The sequence below is a fragment of the Cupressus sempervirens genome, chromosome 11 (assembly GCF_028749045.1).
Source record: "Cupressus sempervirens isolate cs-2001-9-10 chromosome 11, ASM2874904v1, whole genome shotgun sequence".
In the NCBI taxonomy this organism is placed as follows: domain Eukaryota; kingdom Viridiplantae; phylum Streptophyta; class Pinopsida; order Cupressales; family Cupressaceae; genus Cupressus; species Cupressus sempervirens.
Window position 1 is genome coordinate 76,232,897 of NC_143128.1, and position 18,487 is coordinate 76,251,383.

Genomic DNA, 18,487 nt, shown 5'->3' on the forward strand with positions numbered 1-18,487 from the left:
AAAAAACTCTTTCTTTGTTGTTGAAGATGTTGTAGTTGGTCTTAATAAAACATGTGCATTTGATATTCTTGTAACCTTGAGAGATATTCCAACATGTGCATAATAATACCCCATTTTTTCACTCATGAAGAACAAAGTTATTCTCTCAAAAATATATAAGCTCCTATTTTCTCTGAATCTAAAAGGAAATTTAAAACCTTTGGATACTTGCATGGTGAACATATTCTAGCTTGCCTCATATTGAAAATTAATCTGATGTGCATTCTCTGATGAATTATCATGCATTATTATTTCTCAATCATTGCATCAGCATTAATAATCCATATAGTCTCTAACCCTCTACTATTTATCCTTTTGCTTGCTTCAACTTTATTGCTAAAACCCATTTCCTTTTTTGATGCATCAAACAAAAGGTTTCAAACTTTTGATCAGCTACTTTGATATAATCTCTAATAGGCACGTCAGGCTCAATAACCCTCACAGAGCATGTGTGGGAGCTGCACAAGCAATTTAGGAGAAGAGGCAAGAATTGAGGAAGAGGCAAGGAATCAGCTTGCCATTTTTCTACCATTTTTTGCTGCTCTATCTTTTTGTTCATAGTGTCTAGGTTATGGGGTTTTGTTTGAGTTAGGGTTTCATTTGAATTGTGTAAATAATGAGTTTTCATGGACGAGAGGCCTCGGGTTCGAGTCGCACAGGTAGCTCAATTCTAGTGGCACCTATTAATCCAAAGCTGAACCATAGGGGATGGCCCTATTTAGCCACGATGATTTTCTATCATTGTTTTACAAGTTTGTTAAGGTGTGTTTAGCATAGAAGTAAATTATATGAAAGGATTTTTTTATAAATGTTGTTACAGAAGAAAAAGAGTAGAAAAATGTTCTTATGGAGAGGTTTTAGGCTCGAGTCACACCTTGGCTAATGTTTAACCCAAATCCACAAGGGATGGCCCTATTCATGTATCTCCTGAGAAAATAAAATTTAATTCAATCAATTGACTATGTAGACATATTTGTTTAGTTAATTTAAGACATCTTCGGTGTATAACATTTTACGAGTTTTGGGTCTGATATTTGATTAACAAACGTAGGCATAAGACAATTCCACAATTATGAATATTTCAATTGTTTACTATCCATTGTATGACAACCATTTTTCATTTATTAATTCCATCCAATGACTAAATTTTATGTTATTTCCATTATGAGGGAGCACAATTTATTTTATATATGTATATAATCTATATGTATACTTATGAGTATTATATATGTCTATATATGTACTTGCATATGAATATGTGTGTATTATTGATAGGGAAGGAAACCTCCTTTATATAAATCCAAATAATAATAAACATCTAGCCTAAATTAAACGAAGAGATATATGGGGCAAAATTTGAGACATCAGCCAAAACCATGTCATTCACAATTCTAATGTTTGCTTCCTATAAAGAGTTGGGGCATTGTGATCAACATGTTGACTTTTACGCTGGGGCCATAAACTAAGAAAAGTATTTCCTTACTATTGCTACATCCATCCATTTCACATAGTCATAGTTGCCATTGATTTGAAAGTAATGTCATCATTGACCACATACAAACTAAAGAAAAAATAAAACCCTAAAATAATTAGACTTAAAAGGATTAATGCTCAACTTACAAGAATCCAAATAGTGGATAAAGCACAAAAATACATATACTTGACCCACTTTATAATTGCAGCATCCTTACAGTGAATTTTCCAAATGGGAGCTCTATGACATGGTATTGGCGTTCATCAAATTACAATTAAAAAGTGAATATATTAGAATATGTAAGTACTACTAAGTTAGAAGGCATCAAAATGTGAACATACAAAAGGTGCTAAAATTGTTTGAAAAAAATGCACAAGAGATGAATATTTAATCAATGTAAGATGTGTGTAATTTTAATTTCCTCGAGGATGTAAATGCACCAAACAATGTATAATAGGTTGTATTTTAGGGTTGTTCACATTAAAGGGTGTTTTGAGGGTGAAGGGAATAGATTTATTGTGTTGTTGATTAGGAAAATTTGATTTAGACTGTTGTAGTCAATAGCTTTTTTTTTTGTAAAATATTTAGAGGTTTTGAGAATGTTGAACCTTAAAAATTTATTCTAGATGTTAATTTTGTTGAGATGTGGAGAATCACTTTGTCTTCTGTGGGGACATTCTAGAATCTTGATATTGGTTTAAATATGAGCTGACTATAGGTTCTTTATGCACCAAATTTCTATAGAGATCTTCCCATTCTAGACTATCTTGATGCATAGTTACAGATTTGATAGGATTTTGCTGGTTGGAGAGGGAGACTTCCACCATTAACCTCTATGCTTTGTTTGATGTCCATACTGTGTTCCTAAGGTGCCATTTTACCACAACTTAGAAGTAGGCTAAAGAAGTAGTGAAATGTTTCCTTACAACTACCATTACCAATTCCATTTTTTTACAAGTTTGAACATCAAATATTTAATATATCCATTTATTGCATATCCCACATTCATGGATTTCCATGAGATGAAATCACTTTAAAGCAAAAATAATTTTCCTTTTCTATTCTTCTATATTTTTCATATGTATCTAATAGCTACCATTACCAATTCTATTATTTTTCAAGTTTGAACAAAGTATATTTAATATATCTATTTACTGTGTATCCCACAATCATGGATTTCCATCAGATGACATCACTTTGAAGAATAACGTGCCTTGTCTATTCTTTTGTATTTGCATATGTATCTATCATTGCATTTCCAACAATAAAAATTATTTGATGATAATAGCCTTTTCATCATACTTTGATGGACATCCATGACCTACTCTAGAGCTCCCATTTTGGCATGGGGGGGAAGATGCCAACAAAGGTTACATAATTTGGCTTTATAATATCAATTTAATTTTCTTGAAAGTTTTTGATGTGTTTTCAGCAAATCTAATTTGAAAATGAAATTCCCATTTCGGCCTACCTAGGGAGAATGCTGACCAAAATGGTCTCATGTTTTAAAGAAAACTAAATCAATGATCTTGGCTATAGAGAAAATAGCTAGTAGTCCAAGGTCAACCATTGTAAATAGAGGATACTTTCTACTAGAGCTTTGTGGTTCTCTTAAATACTTAGCAAGGCAGCCCAAGGAGTGACTGATCTAGGTACTTGGCAAAGCAAGACATTTTGGACCATGTTTTATGTTTAGTGGAGTTGAGCATTATTTTACTCCTCCAATATGTTTACGTGTAAAATGCTTCACAAATTTTGTAGTTTAGATGGTATCCCTTGCTGGATATAAACATAACTATCTATAATTGATTATGAGAAATTGATGTTATAGATAGTAATATGTCCTTGAATCATAGCCATACTTGTCTAAATATATTTTGGCATCAATGACAAGGCCATTTTTGTAAGAATTAAAGAGTGATTAATGTCAAGAATTTGTTGGAAATTTTTTCTAAACATAAATCTCAAGGATGGTTGTCTTTATATTGTGGGAACATGGGTGAATTCTTTGTTCATCCATATCTATGTCGCATGCTTGATAAGACCCTCTGGCCTAGGAACACTCATACACTTACTAGTCCATGAATATGGTATGATCTTTGGTCCATTCCATGCCTTAGCCCACCTTGGAGGTTGACTGTCCTCCTTAATCAATCCTTGGAACACTTATTTGCCTCACAACCCATGAGCATGATAGGATTTTTGTTCAATCCATGTTGGGTTAGTGTACATGACATGTCATGAACTTGGAAGGCTAGTAGTCCTTATTTACAATCCATTTCTAGTAAATTCAAAACTAATTTCATATAGATGGAGAATGCAAGAGGAGAAAAGCTATAGAAGCAAAAATCTAAAGTTGCAAAATTGCAAAGTGTAAGTACCATTTGTGTGTTTTTTGGTTATGCTAAATTTACTATATTTATTTGTTTGATTTTCCAAATTTTGTATTGTCTACATCATTTGAGAAATATATTGAGAAGTCAAGCACATAATTAAATTGTCGTAAGGTTCAGATTACCACAGGTAAGAAAACTATTCAAAAATTACAGAAAGCTATCAAGGAGTCAACAAAAGAAAAAGAAAGATTTGTTAAGAAAGAGGAAAAAATAGCTACTTTTAAAGAGATTGAAAAAAAAGCACTTGTGATGCAAGAAAACTATAAAAAGACACAAGAGGTTTTACTTTTCTATGATTTTTATGTTTATGTCTTTCCCAATTTGATATACATGCTTATATAGATGGATATTTTCTCATATGGTTTTAACATTTTTATGTTGTGAATTGTTTTATTTAGGATAGTCTTGAGTCTTGTATTCACATATATGAGTTCTTTTCCCATCTGTTATGATGCTTGACTATTTGACTCTGTAGCTATTAGATGCACATAGTGAAGAGGTAGAGAAAGCCAAAAACAAATACAATGAACTCAAAAAGGTTGTGGATGAGCTGCTATTAGGAGAGTCAAGTGGTCTTCACCTTAGTTTAAATGAAAAACTCACATAAAGTGTTTGAAAACCCTGGATGGACAAAATACACAATTTTAGTGAAATAGACAGTTCATGCATGATCAAATAGTTTAGCTATTAACTGAATAAAAAATATGCTTCATTTATAGGTTGATGTGCAATACAAATTAGAAGATGTAAAGAAGCTATCTAAAGAATGGGAAGCAAAGTGCTAGGGGTATTGTAAAAAGTTAGAAGAACTAAGCAAAGCACTTGAACAACATATTGAGTAGTGGGTTTCCTTTCTTCTTACCTGGTCAAACCCTATGAATAGATCTAAAGTCATTTATCTACATTTTTCATTGATTTATGTGTAAATGGGAACATTATTGGACCCTAACCAACTCTAGGCATGCAAAAGCCCTAGTTTTGGGCATGTTATTACATATGCATGCCTGCCAAATTGTGAGTTGCACTCTTCCAATGTGGGGATTGGAATGGCTGTCAAACTATGGTATGCTTTATTTTGATGTGGGGACTGGAACTTGAAGCAATCTCTTAATAGACACTAATATGTCGATAAATTTTTGTGGTGCTATTGTCCTTGTAGAATTTGAATTGAAGGCATTGATCCTAATTTGCTTCAAACAACACTAGGAAATGAACAATTTCTTGAATTGAGTACCCTTGAAAGAGGGTACTCAAGAAAGTAGCTTTATTGTAGGCTCAATTAAAGGAATTAAAGCCAAGCTTGGACTCCATACAAGAGTAAATTCTTGTACCATCTATTTTTCCATATGCAATTTATTGGTTTAGATTTTATTTAATGAACAATTTGAAAGGTAGTTGAAAAAACAAGGATGAAAATTCCAAGTCCACCCTCAGTACAATAGTAAAAGTCTTTACCTAAGAAATCATAATTTTTTATTTACTTATGATGTTCAAAGATTTTGATGTACATAAATTTTATTAAGTTCTATAATCTCTCAGGTATTGGAGGAAGGCTGCTTTATATAGTGAATGGGTTGAAGAACTCAATAACATAACTTTGGAACGTGATGATCAAAAGAGACAATATGATGAACTATAGAAAAAAGGTGAGTTCTTGAAGACTTGCAAAATTCAACCATGGACATGCATGATACTTCAAGGATGAACTTTGGTCATACAATCAGTATTAATATTTTACGCATTAAACTCTAATCATCATTATTCTCAGGCTAGAAATTCTCTTCAATTTGTGTTCATGTATAACCAGGTCAGCAACTTCTTTATATTTTTGTAATTTTTAGATTGCCTAATGTTTACGTTGGATGAGTTCATGCTTGGATTGAATACTATTTCCTTAAAATTGATTGAAATGTATCAGGTCAAAAATTGTTAATACTTTAGTTTTATCATAAATAAGTCAAATTTATGTATATTTTACATAACAAAATGTTAAGGAATAAAAAATATATGCAGATGATAACTTTGGGTGGTGATGCTGAGTTGGAGTTGGTTGACTCATTGGACCCTTTTGCTGAAGGTGTTGTTTTTAGTGTACAACCTCCCAAAAAGAGTTGATAAAATATTGCTAACCTATCTGGTGGTGAAAAGGTATATATCAAGTGTCCCATTGAGTCATATATTTGCGCTATGTGTTAATGAATGGTAGCCAATGTTGGTTATTGATTAATATAGTTGCTAGAAAAGACCATTTTACTTGGTTTTCAAGGACTCCAAGAAATGCATACAATTTACTATTTAGTCAACCATTGATCAATATCTGCTATGTATAGCTGGTTCTAATGAAAACTTGAATAAAATAACTTCCATGCTTTAGGAATAAAGTACCCCTAGATTTGTTTGATGGTTTTGTAAGCTCTTTTGCCAGATTCTTATACCCAAGCTCTATCATTGTTGCAGACATTAAGTTCATTTGGTTTTTTCACTTCACCATTAAAAACCTACCCCACTTTATGTCATGGATGAAATTGATGCTACTTTAGGTAAGTTACAGTCTTTCACTTTTTAAAATTTGTAAGATGCGCATGTCATCTTGATTCAAAACTCTCAGGATGCACATGTTGTGCATAGCTAGCTTAATTTAGAAAGTGTAATTGTAAAGCTACAATGGTAAATCTTTAATTGTTCATGATTTTGATAGAATTGAACCAATGAGCATTTATTTTGGAACCCTCCTAAAAGAGGGATCAATTCAGTTTTCCAAATCTCTCCTTTTCTTAGATAGAGGAGTGCAGTAAAAACTATTGTATTTTTTTACTAGAAAGTAAAAATTGTGAAAACTTTAACTTATTTTTAATATTTACCCACTTCTTGTTCAAAATGATAATCTTTGCAATATTACTGGCTATTGGAATGGTACTGAACATTTTTTTAGATCAAATAGTGATAAATTTACTTGTAATGTTGTCTTTTCTTGTAGAACCCATTCATGGAAAGAGTAATTATTTTTTATAAAATTGATTTTGGCTTACAAATAGGGGAGCTAGTTTGTCCCATCATCAATAGCAATATGTTTTGAATATAGTACTATTAATGTCCTAAATTTGTATTGGTTGCTTGTGAGTTTATCATTTGTGAATGCATGTTATAACTATTTTGATGGTGCAAAGGTAATTGTATAAAAAAGTTCATGGCTTGCAAAGAGACCACATTTCTTTGAGGCATTCTATAAAATAGTTCACATGTCTTGACTATGATTTGACATTAGGGCTTATATGAGGGATTTGAGCATGTTTATGATCTTAGATCCTGAATCATATTTTATTTGTATTTATGTAGATATATAGTTTAAATGTATATTTCCATATATGTATATATGTATGTATGTCAATATATATGTGTGTGTGTGTGTATGTGTGTGTGTGTGTATATCCCATAAGTATATATACCTGTATATGTATACATATGCAGATCTAAATCATTCATATGCTCTCCTCTATATATGTATATTTATATTTGTGACCAAAGCTAAAAGTGTAAGGTGCTAAATAGTTTTACGAACTAATGAATTTTATATCATATTATTGAATTTTATGTGATTGTATTCATTAAATGTTATAGTTGGGGCTCCAGTTTTGTGGCCTTCTCAACTCCTAGTGAAGCATCTTGAGCTATAAGTATGGCTTGTTTTGAGTAGATGTAAATGTTTATTAGATATTTTGAACTCCTAAAACTTGTCTTCTAATATCTCTTAAGATTATAAGTTTTTGAATGTAGCTTGTAGAAATGAAGGGAAAAATAGTAGTCAGAAAGCCACTCTATGTTACGCTGGCTCCGTGCAAAGAAGAGAGAAGAGCAAGGTTACAGGTACTTCTTTTCATTCTTATTTTGAGGAGTAGATTTTATGGTAACAAACTTGATTCCATGTTGTTTATTTTGAAACCAATTTAGCAAGATGGATCCATATTCAATTCTTGTGCTTATCTTACAATTTATCTCTAAGATTTAGCAAATTTACTGAAAGTCAAAGTCAGGTAGTCTAAATAAGATAACTATATATAGAAACTCAATCATTAAGACATTTAGTATGGACTTGAGCTATCTTGGTGGAACTATTTCTGATAAGAGTAGGAAAGAATGGTCATGAGGTTATAGGGGGTGGAAGGGTGTTAATAATATAGTCAGTAGGTTAGATGGTTATGTTTGGGTAGAAATTTAGGAATTGTTGGGTTCCTAAATGTGTGTTTATTACTAGAATGTATTTGCTTACTCAAAATATTGCTATAACTATTATGACTTTGGGAATTATTGATTCACAATGTCTATTTGGTTGGTTGAAATTATTAGTATTCTATCAGTGGAAATGCCATACTAATTTGGCATCTCTTGATTGTTTTATGTAGGTGCAATTCTCACAAATGTAAAATCTAGTTGGCATGACACAAGCTATGCCAACTTGTCTTCCTATATACCATCCTAGATGTCCAAGTCTAAGCCAACCAATGTTCTATGGATAGGGGCCACCCACACTCATGCCACCTTAAGTAAATACGATATTTATGTTGGGTGATGCAATGCGCTCCCCTGCCCACAGGTGGTTAATTATGTGGTGTTCCATGTTCACTAATAGTCATGGCTTTTGGTGCAATGGAAAATGGGCCCTACAATTGGTATCAGAGCTTGGTTTTGGCCTATTCATGGGTTCAAATCTCCCCGATGCCTTTCTGACCCACATAAGCACCTAGTATGTAGGTCGAGGGGGAGATTGTTGGGTGATGCGATGCGCTCCCCTACCCATAGGTGGTTAATTATGTGGTGTTCCATGTTCACTAATAGTCATGGCTTTTGGTGCAATGGCAAATGGGCCCTACAATTGGTATTAGAGCCTGGTTTTGGCTTGGTCATGGGTTCAAATGACTGTTAGTGAACATGGAACACCACATAATTAACCACCTGTGGGCAGGGGAGCGTGTCGCATCACCCACCAATTTATTCATATTTTTTGATATATTTGTTATTGATGTTGTTAATCTATGCTAATCAATTCAAAGTTAATTTTGATACCTTGCAAATGGATCCATGCTCATCTTGAAGAAAAGGATGTGTCAACTTTTGTTTGGTGACCAATCTAAAATGAAAAGCTCAATGTTCATAAGCTCTTATTTGTTATGTTCTTATATAAGAACAAATTGCCCTTTTAGCATGTCATGCTTGGAAAACCATTCCAAATTTGTGCAAGTTCTTCATTCAGCATTGTTTTTGTTGGTAGTTTATGATCTGATGCCAATTTTTTCATAGGATGGTGGATTTGGTTATCAACAATAGCTTGTCCCTGGTATTAGGCTAGGAAATGCACCTATTCCAAATTTCTATCTTCCTCTAGTTCAACCACAATGAGGACAGTGATCTAATGTTAGGCGGTCTAGAGGTACACCCATTCAACAATAGTAGCAGCAGTAGCAAATGCTACTTATACCTCAATACACAAAGCACACTTTATCTTCTTTTTTTTAATTGTTGTACATCAATCTTGGTTCTTAACTATCTTCCTTACATGTTCAATTCTTCACTATAAAAGTCAATTGCTATAATGCTTTTCTTCATTTTGTACTTCAAGTGACTACTATTATTAACATTTCTCCTATTGTTGAAATGTTCTAGAATGTAGATTTGAGCCTCCAAATGAAAGTTTTATTCTTAATGACCTAAATGATGGATTTCTTTTAAAACCACCATTAGACTTCATAAAAATTGGATAAATATATAAACATAGACCCATGGAAAGTATCTTCTTCTAGTTGCCTTAGGCTCCTCCTAGATATGTTTCTCTAGGATGCATTGCAAGAAAATCTCCCCCAAAACCAGGTGAATTCAAATCATTGCATTTTATTCACAATAATTTAGTAACTGGAGCTCAATTGTCAGATAATAGTATTTGGGACACAACTAAAATTAAACAAACAAGAGAGTACTGTAGCATATGGATGCTAGATAGTGAGGTATAATCTATTTGATCACTTTTGTAGAAGGATGATTGAGATTCTTTTTTTATTTTTCTAGAATCTTACCATGTGAGGCAATTTATAGGCTAGTACATTCCTTGTAAGAATTGGAATAAAAAAAGCCACCAAGAAGGTTTGCTCTGAGATTGGCTAATTAGACCAATTCCCATGAACCAGATGACTTAGTGATTGATGCCCAAGTACAAAGGATTTCAACAACACTTTTTGATGGTTTTGGGGGTCTCGTAAGCATTTCATGGGTAGGAATGTTGTGATGTGACACTTCACTTGCATGTACTCTCACAATTTAGTGATGAAAATGGCTATGTAAATCTTATATCTCAATAGTTTTGATCTATATGATGATGTTTAAATCATGGAATCCATCAATGGTTTGACATTGGTTTTCAATTTTCATTTGTCCATGCAGATGGTTCAATTTTTGAACATTTATTTCACTGGCATCATGTCTAGTTTACATGGAAGACTCGATCACTTAAATTCAACAGTAAATCTGTCATTAGTGACAAGTTCATACAATGAAAAGCATGACTTTTGGGAACCTCTCATTGAACCTATGGATGGATTTTTGAGGTATGATTCTATCTATAAGGAATGAAAAAAATTCTTTAATCATCTTGCTTGCATCTCCTTAGAAGCCTTTTTCACCTTGAGCTATCATTTCTACCATTAGAGGACTATGTTCCCTGTTGTTTACCAATAAAATAAATGGTTTTAATTTTAGTTTTGAATATTGTTTTCTTTCCTTCATAGTGTGGATTTTGAGGAGTTCCTTAAAAATGCATAGAATGAATTGCAGAAAAATATCAAACAACACCATATTTTCAAAATATGGGAAGTAGATGCTCTCCTAGGATAAATTGTAGCTACAAATTCCTGACTGTAAAGAAAGAGTACTCAAACAATGATGGTTCTATCTATTGCATTTTGAAAAGAAGAGATGATTTTTGGGAACTAGGGCTATAGGCTAGAAAACAAGTATAATGTTATTTTGTGTCTAGGCACAAAACATGCCCTTTTCCTTAAAGAGACTCATCCTCAAAGCTAGTAAAAGTCAAAATACTGAGTAACACTTTTAATATACAACTTCAAAAATGTATAAAATGGGGCTTCTTTTTTGAAATTTTGGCTCACATGAATGTTTTGCAACAATTTTTGAAGTCTTGGCAAATACTTCATAATTGAGTACTAGATCATCTATTGTAATCGCTTTTACTTCACCTTCCACTATCAAATTGTTATCTTTAGCATCAGTTTTGCCACTTTGGTAGCAATCCTTCCAGGTTTTAATATTACTATACATTATACATTTGTTACTAGGATTTTCTTCTAATTTACTATGTTCCATCCTCTTGCAAACTTGCCTAGGAAGACACCATGGATCCTTTGTACTACCCCACCAAGGAACACTCAAAACATAGGGTCAAACATGCATGAAAAACTATTTTATTTTCTTTTAAATGGGAGAATTTTTTTGTCTTTAATTAGGATTTTTGTTTGGAGATTGCAGTGTGGAAGAGTGTTCTCATTACTTGGAGACAATCAAAACATACGAGAACAAGCCAACCAACAATATGTGAGAAGTTGGGAGAATATGTGAGAACAGTACCCACAATAAAGTTTAATATAGAGAGTGTGACATTCAAAAACTTGAGCTTTACAGTATGGGATGTGGGCAGCCAAGACAATATTAGGCATCTCTAGAAGTAGTATATGGTCAATGCTAAGGTATAACTCAAACCACTCCATTCTCATAGATTTTACTCTTGGGCTTAAAAGTACTATTTTGTCATTTCAAGTAATGGATAGATGTGAAATTGTTAAGCTTTGAGTACAAATGAAATCAAATATTGTTTGGTAATCTATTTAATGGTAATGATTTTCCAGGTCTTTTCTACGCATTAAGACATCCATGCTTCTGACAATGAAGTATGGATATGGATGTCTTGATGCATCGTAGATAGCCATTTCCCAAATCAAAAATGTACATAGAAGTGGTTTTTTCAAGTAATATAGATTCATCAAAGCTAATCAAGAACTAATCAAGTGTAAGAGAAAATAGAACAAGGTACATAGACTAGGTAATACTAGGAAGTATGAGATATCTACATTGTATAACGTTCATGTACACACCCATAAATTATGCCAAATTTTTGTCACTAACAGACCACATAATACATAAAAATCTCTAAAACTTGTCACCAAATAACTGATTTTGATGGTGAACAAACATGATCTTCCAATGGCTATGAACTCTATTGATATGACTGAAAGGCTTGGTCTTGGTAATCTGAGCACCACCAAAAAATGGCATGTCCAAACTTGCAGTGGAAAAATAGGGGAAGGCCTTCATGATGCTCTCGATTGGCTACTTAAATTGAAAATGGTTCTATATCTTCTTAAAGGACTAATTTGTGGACTTTCCTCTTCTTTGTTCATTGTTCTTTGTACAAAGAGGCCAACATCTTCTAGAGAGTGGGAAGCTTCAGAATGCCACGATCGCTCTCATATTCATCCAGGAGATCACCATCAGGTACTTCTTGCCATTGTAAGATCAAAGTTATAACTATTTTTGATGGATTTTTTTTGTGAAATCTATTTAACATGAATTCATATTCATATTGTTTTCATTTTGAAACCTTGATGTCTAATAGGCTCTTTAAGAATTTTCAACTTTATGACAAAGTTATAACTTAATATGAAATGTTTGATCATTCCAACAATCTTTAAATTGTCAATTTTAGAAGTGGCCCACTATTTATCTCCCTAATACTAACCTAGAGATCTAATGGGCTCAATTGATCATGTTTTGAATAACCCAGTAGATATTTCTAAGATATTATGGACTTTGAATCATGTGAACCTGAGAAAAAAGAATTTGTTGAGACAAATTTAAAACATGCTTTTACATGTTTCTGCTATTTCTTCTCATCTTTAGAGCTTTAATAGGGAACATAATCAAACACCAAGCTTGAAAGTTTGGAATTAGTTTACCCCACCAAAAAGAGAAGTTTCAAAGCATAGATATTATTCCCCCTAAAAGTATTATTACGGCCTACCATACAAAAGCATGAAAAATATCTGATAATTTTGTACAAGTGACATGTCTAATTGTCAATGTCCTCAAGCTTGAGGGTTTTTCATTTCAATTTTCAATAATTCTAAAATAACTATTGGACAGAATGGTATAGCTACATGGAATACCTCCAAGACTTCTAGAAGTTTTTTAATATATATGTTTTTAGATTTATTGTCTTTATTTGTGGATAGGGAAACAACACACATTGTTGTTCATGTTTCAACTATGACTTATTGGATTTAGTTAATATTAAAAGTGATGATGACTCATTTTTGGAAAAAAAAAATTATTTCACAAGTCAATTGTGTAATTTTAAAGTTTTGGGACCATTTATATTTTGGGTCTAATTTGTACAGCATATAATAACCAATGTTGTCTGAGCATATAGATAATAGAATGATAAGAAATTTCAGTGCATAAAAGATAAAAAGATAAAAGTGTTAAAATCTTATGTATTATTTAAAAGCTTATTATGTCTCAAATTAGTTATAACTATTACTTATAATCCTTTTAAGAGATAAATGTTCAAGACGGATTGATTATTCACATGATAAATGTTCCCCAGTATTTCAAAGTGCCTTTGTGGAGATTATCATTTCATGCTAGTTCTGTTGTAGTCATCTGCTCAACCTGTGTTCCCAACCACTCCATATCTTCCATCTCCTTGTCTACGTGTGCCCAAATTCTATGATGTTAAGCTTGAAAGAATTTTGAATAGAGTCAAGTTGAGTTCATTGTTTGTTGACAGATCCTCTGAGATCATCAATGAAAAGAGATAGTGGCATCTTGACAAGGCATGATGTTGCCCTTTCTCCTTCTTTCTAGATGTTTGATTAGTACCAATAGTCTTATATATAGATTGAGAATTGGTTGATAACACATAATAGCCATAATACAAAGATAAATGAAAGACAAATTAAAACCAACAAAGAGTGGGTGGCAAGCCACTATTCAGTAAGGATTGGTCATGCATGCCCTGGACGTAGCCTAGAAATTCTAGTTGTCTTTATGGAGATTAATGTCACTTGCAATTTCTATAATAGTTTTATCTTAAGCTCTCAATGGCCATTCAAAAGCCATAGAAAGTGCAAGTTTCATGTCTGGTTTCAGAATAGAGGTTAAAACAATAATGATTAGTTTTGATTATAATTAATAATCATCTGGCATATCAAGTAGAATTAAACTGGTTGAAGTAAAGTTGCAGATTTGGTACTTCATGGTAGAATTTGTGATGTCAACCTATAGAGTTTGTATATTTTTGTATCTGATATCTAGGTGAATGTGAGTAACAACTCTCTATATTTACACTATCTCTATCATACAAGTTATCATGTTTCATGTTTTCTGCTAGATCCACCTAGTCTTAAAGTTTCAGTGTTCTAACTTGAGAGAAGTTGGAAAGTTTTCATTTTTCTTTGACTGAAACTACATAAGAATTATTTCAAGTCTTAATTTCTTTACCTCAAACCTTGCTTGCATCAGTAAAGATAGAACAAAATGAATTTATTAGACTAGTTACAAAATCTAAGGCATCAAATTCTATCCATGAAATCTTAGTATTTTCTATTGATATTATTTAATTTCCCATCCCAACCCATACTTATTCTTGATTTTTAATTTCATCATCATCGTAGTCTTAGGAGATGTAATCTACACCATGCTAGATTTATGTAGGTAGTTAACAAAGTGAGTGAAGCTATGAGAAACTCAATCCACGATTCCAAAGCACAATTCTACTTAGTGGTTTTAGTTTAGAGAATCCATTTTACAATCCCAATTAATTATATAATTCACTTGCAGGCAAAGGTTGGAGAAGAGAAAGATTTTAGAGCAACTTTATGAACCCTTTGAGGAAAAGATTCTAATGTTTCTGTCGAGGCAGCTCAAATCAAGGTCTTTGTTAATTTTTTTCTAATATATATGTAATTCTTAGTTATGATACAGAGATAGTTTAAAGTGTTTTGTGTTAATTATCTCATCTATTATAAAATAGAGATAAGCTTTGTCAATAAAAAGACTATCCACTATTTTAAATTAAATGGTTTGTAAAAAGAAGTTGTTTGAATTGGCTACCTACTGAAGGTCCCTGATCTGAGACCAAATCTTCTATAGATGTTAAATTAGAGCATCTTGTTAAAGATTCTCTTGATAAATTTTCTCAAGACATATCTATTTTTGTTTCATATCATCTTTGTATTATGAAAGTTGTAGACGATTGGCTAAGCTCTACCTCCCAACAGCTGCACAGGTATTAAGATTCATATTTCATTATAGTTGGAGGGATTTTTATTCTCAGAAATGAATTTTTTTTTTATGTCAACATAGATAAAAAACAACACAATAACTAATTTAAGCTTTCTTCTTTTCATTTTCATTTCTAGATTTTTTAGGGAGTATTTTAGATCACTGCGAATGTATCTGTTATAGAAAAGAAGATAGAATAAGGTAACTAGTTTTATATGACAGAAGACAGACAGACGTATTATGATCACAAAGTAAAATAATAGTCTCTATCTTGTTATAGAGGGCCAAAATAAGAGTTCTAACCAAATAAAATTTTTCTTTTATGGAGTGTATAATATGTGCTATAGCTTATGTTCATTGCCTAGTTTGTGCATATCCAACAACCATGGGTTTTGATGACCACATTATGTTCAAGCATCCTATCAAACAATTCACATGATTATCTATGCTTCCATTTTGCAAGCATGTCTCCCAAGGCAAATGCAACTACTTCATCTACACTATCTAACAAAATCCTTTATGCTTTGATGGATTCCTATAGCTTATCACAAAGCTCTCATTCAACAATTATGAGATGATCAATCAAGAGGAAATAGTTGAGAGCTTAGAGTGGCACAATTTTCAGATGATCATATGAAATGAAATGGGTGTGTGAGTAGAAAGAAACTAGAAAGACATTGTGTATAGACGAAGGCATGAAATGGATGGTTTTGGAGTACTCAGCATAGACACTTAGCATTCAGTACATCATCATTCAAGATCAAATGGGTGTGTGGGATTATACACATAGTGAATAATAAAGGAGGGAATTGAACCCTCCCTGAGGCTCACACTTGTTGAGGTCCACTTCAGCAATGGCCCTTCCTATGGAATTGTTTTCTAAAACCTTTCTAATGAGATAATGTGTTATGAGCTCTTCATCAGTGGGATGGAATGTGAATCCATAAGGTAGTTGTGCATTACCCATATCATGACTATAACTAAAGTTAAGAGCCTCTATTATTGAATTCTCTTCCCTATTTCCCATAGAAAAGGAAATGAATATGGGTGATAGGGAAGAGAATTCAATAATAGAGGCTCTTAACTTTAGTTACAGTCATGATATGGGTGATGCACAACTACCTCTTGGATTCATGTTCCATCCCACTGATGAAGAGCTCATAACACATTATCTCATTAGAAAGGTTTTAGACAGCAATTTCATAGGAAGGGCCATTACTAAAATCGACTTCAACAAGTGTGAGCCTCAAAAAAATTTTGACCAATGCTAGTAGTTTTCCACCAAGCATTGGTCAAAATTTTGACCAATGCTTGGTAGTTTTCAACCAAGAATTGGTCAAAATTTTGACCAATGTTTAGAGTTTTCAATCAAGCATTGGTCAAAATTTTGACCAATGTTTGGCAGAACTTTGGCCAACATGTTTGAAATTTTTTGACCAATGTATTGGTCAAAATTTTTACCAACTAGTAGGTTGGTCAAAAATTTGATGAGAAAAATTACGACCAATGGGTTGGTTGAATTTGGTCAAACATTGGTCAAAAAATAGGTCAAAATTTCAACCAATTTTGGTCAAAAATGGCCTTAAATGTTCTAGTGCTATTTAGCTACAACCTCAAAAAATAGAGCTTCTAAATGATGCAAAATGGAGCACCCTAAAGAACATTATTGAAGTTGGGTCATCTTCTCATACTATTATTTTTTCTATCAGTGACAGTCATAGTTGATAGCACTAAGAAGTAAAAACTCAGTAAGTAATAGTACTATACTTGTTTTGTTACATGTTACTCTTTAATTTAAAATTTTGGATTTAATTTTGACTTTGTCTAATGTTAATTGTTATAGGAATCAAGAGCCAACATATCAGGATAGTTGAAAATTCAAGCACTGGCATACTATTAGTACATAGAGCAGATGGAAAAAATTCCCCTACTCCTACTTGAAAAAATTGTACAATTGGCAATGTGATTGTACACACATAATGTATTATGTATTAATAATCTAATTATATATATAATTACAAACTGACCTACAACTATTGTTGCTCCCTTGTATCTATAAAAGGGAATTCAGGATCATTTGACATTGAGTCATTTGCAAAGGGTTGTAACTGTTTGTAATTGTTAAATGTATTATGTTACAAGCTAATTTATAATTATAAATTAGAATACAATTTTTTTAAATAAAGCTTATTCAGTTAAATGTATTATGTTACAATTTCTTAGAGAAACTAGAATAAATGAAAATCTAAAAGTAAAAATGTCTAAAAACTAGAATGAATGAAAGTCTTAAGTTCAACATGTACTATTGTATTAAAACTAGAATCAATGAAAATCTCAACATGCTTAAAAAATATAATCAATTAAAATCTCAACATGTTTAAAAAATACAACCAATGAAAATCTCAACATGTGTAGACTCTAAAAGTAAAAACTAGTTTTAATGAAAATCTCAACATGTAAGTTTGTAATACCAACATGTTTAACAAAAAAAAATTTAAGCATCTATAAAAGGATGGTGAATGAAGGCTATAAATTAACTTCTACAAACATAATTAATTAGTAGATAGAGTCTTAGATCAAAGCTACTAGCCTATTACTTGACTCACATAGAAAATAGAACTTGAAGTTGAGAAGCTGATATAGTTGCCACTCCTCCTAGATTGGCTCAGCATCACTATCATTAGAATCCTCCTCATTTATTGCATATAACATTTCATTGTTCATTGTATTTTCTTTAGATTCCTTCCAGTGTTAGTATGCATGCCAAAGTCAACATCATCTTCATTGGTTCCAATATTCAAACATGAACCACTACCATCGCCACTGACACTGCCACCACCACTACCACTACCACTTGGGTTTGAAATGTTGGCCATCCCTATTCTTTGCCATTTGTTTCTCCAAATGCTGAGAGCCATGTCATAAGGGAAACTATCTACCTCATACCTAGAATTATAGAGCCTCAAACAATTATCCAATTTTTTGTCTAATTTTTTCTAACCTTTGACTTTAGGAAGCCCAAAGTACTAAAAACTCTCTCATCCACCACTGATCCCAATATCATTGTCAAACATAAATTGCTAAGCTTGAAATATTTTTGTATTGACTCTCTCAATTGATTTCTCTCACCAAAGTTTATCCAAAGCTTTTTTACTGCTCCCTCTTCATTTGGATTCTCCATAAGATCATATTGTTCCCTAATTATGTTTGCAAAAGAATATGATTGATCTCTCAA

General features: G+C 32.4%; 1 pseudogene; it reads left to right on the forward strand.

The window, feature by feature from the left end:
- Positions 1-665: 665 nt before the first annotated feature.
- On the forward strand, positions 666-6,475 carry LOC149528313 (structural maintenance of chromosomes protein 4-like; annotated as a pseudogene).
- The last annotated feature ends 12,012 nt before the right edge of the window (positions 6,476-18,487 follow it).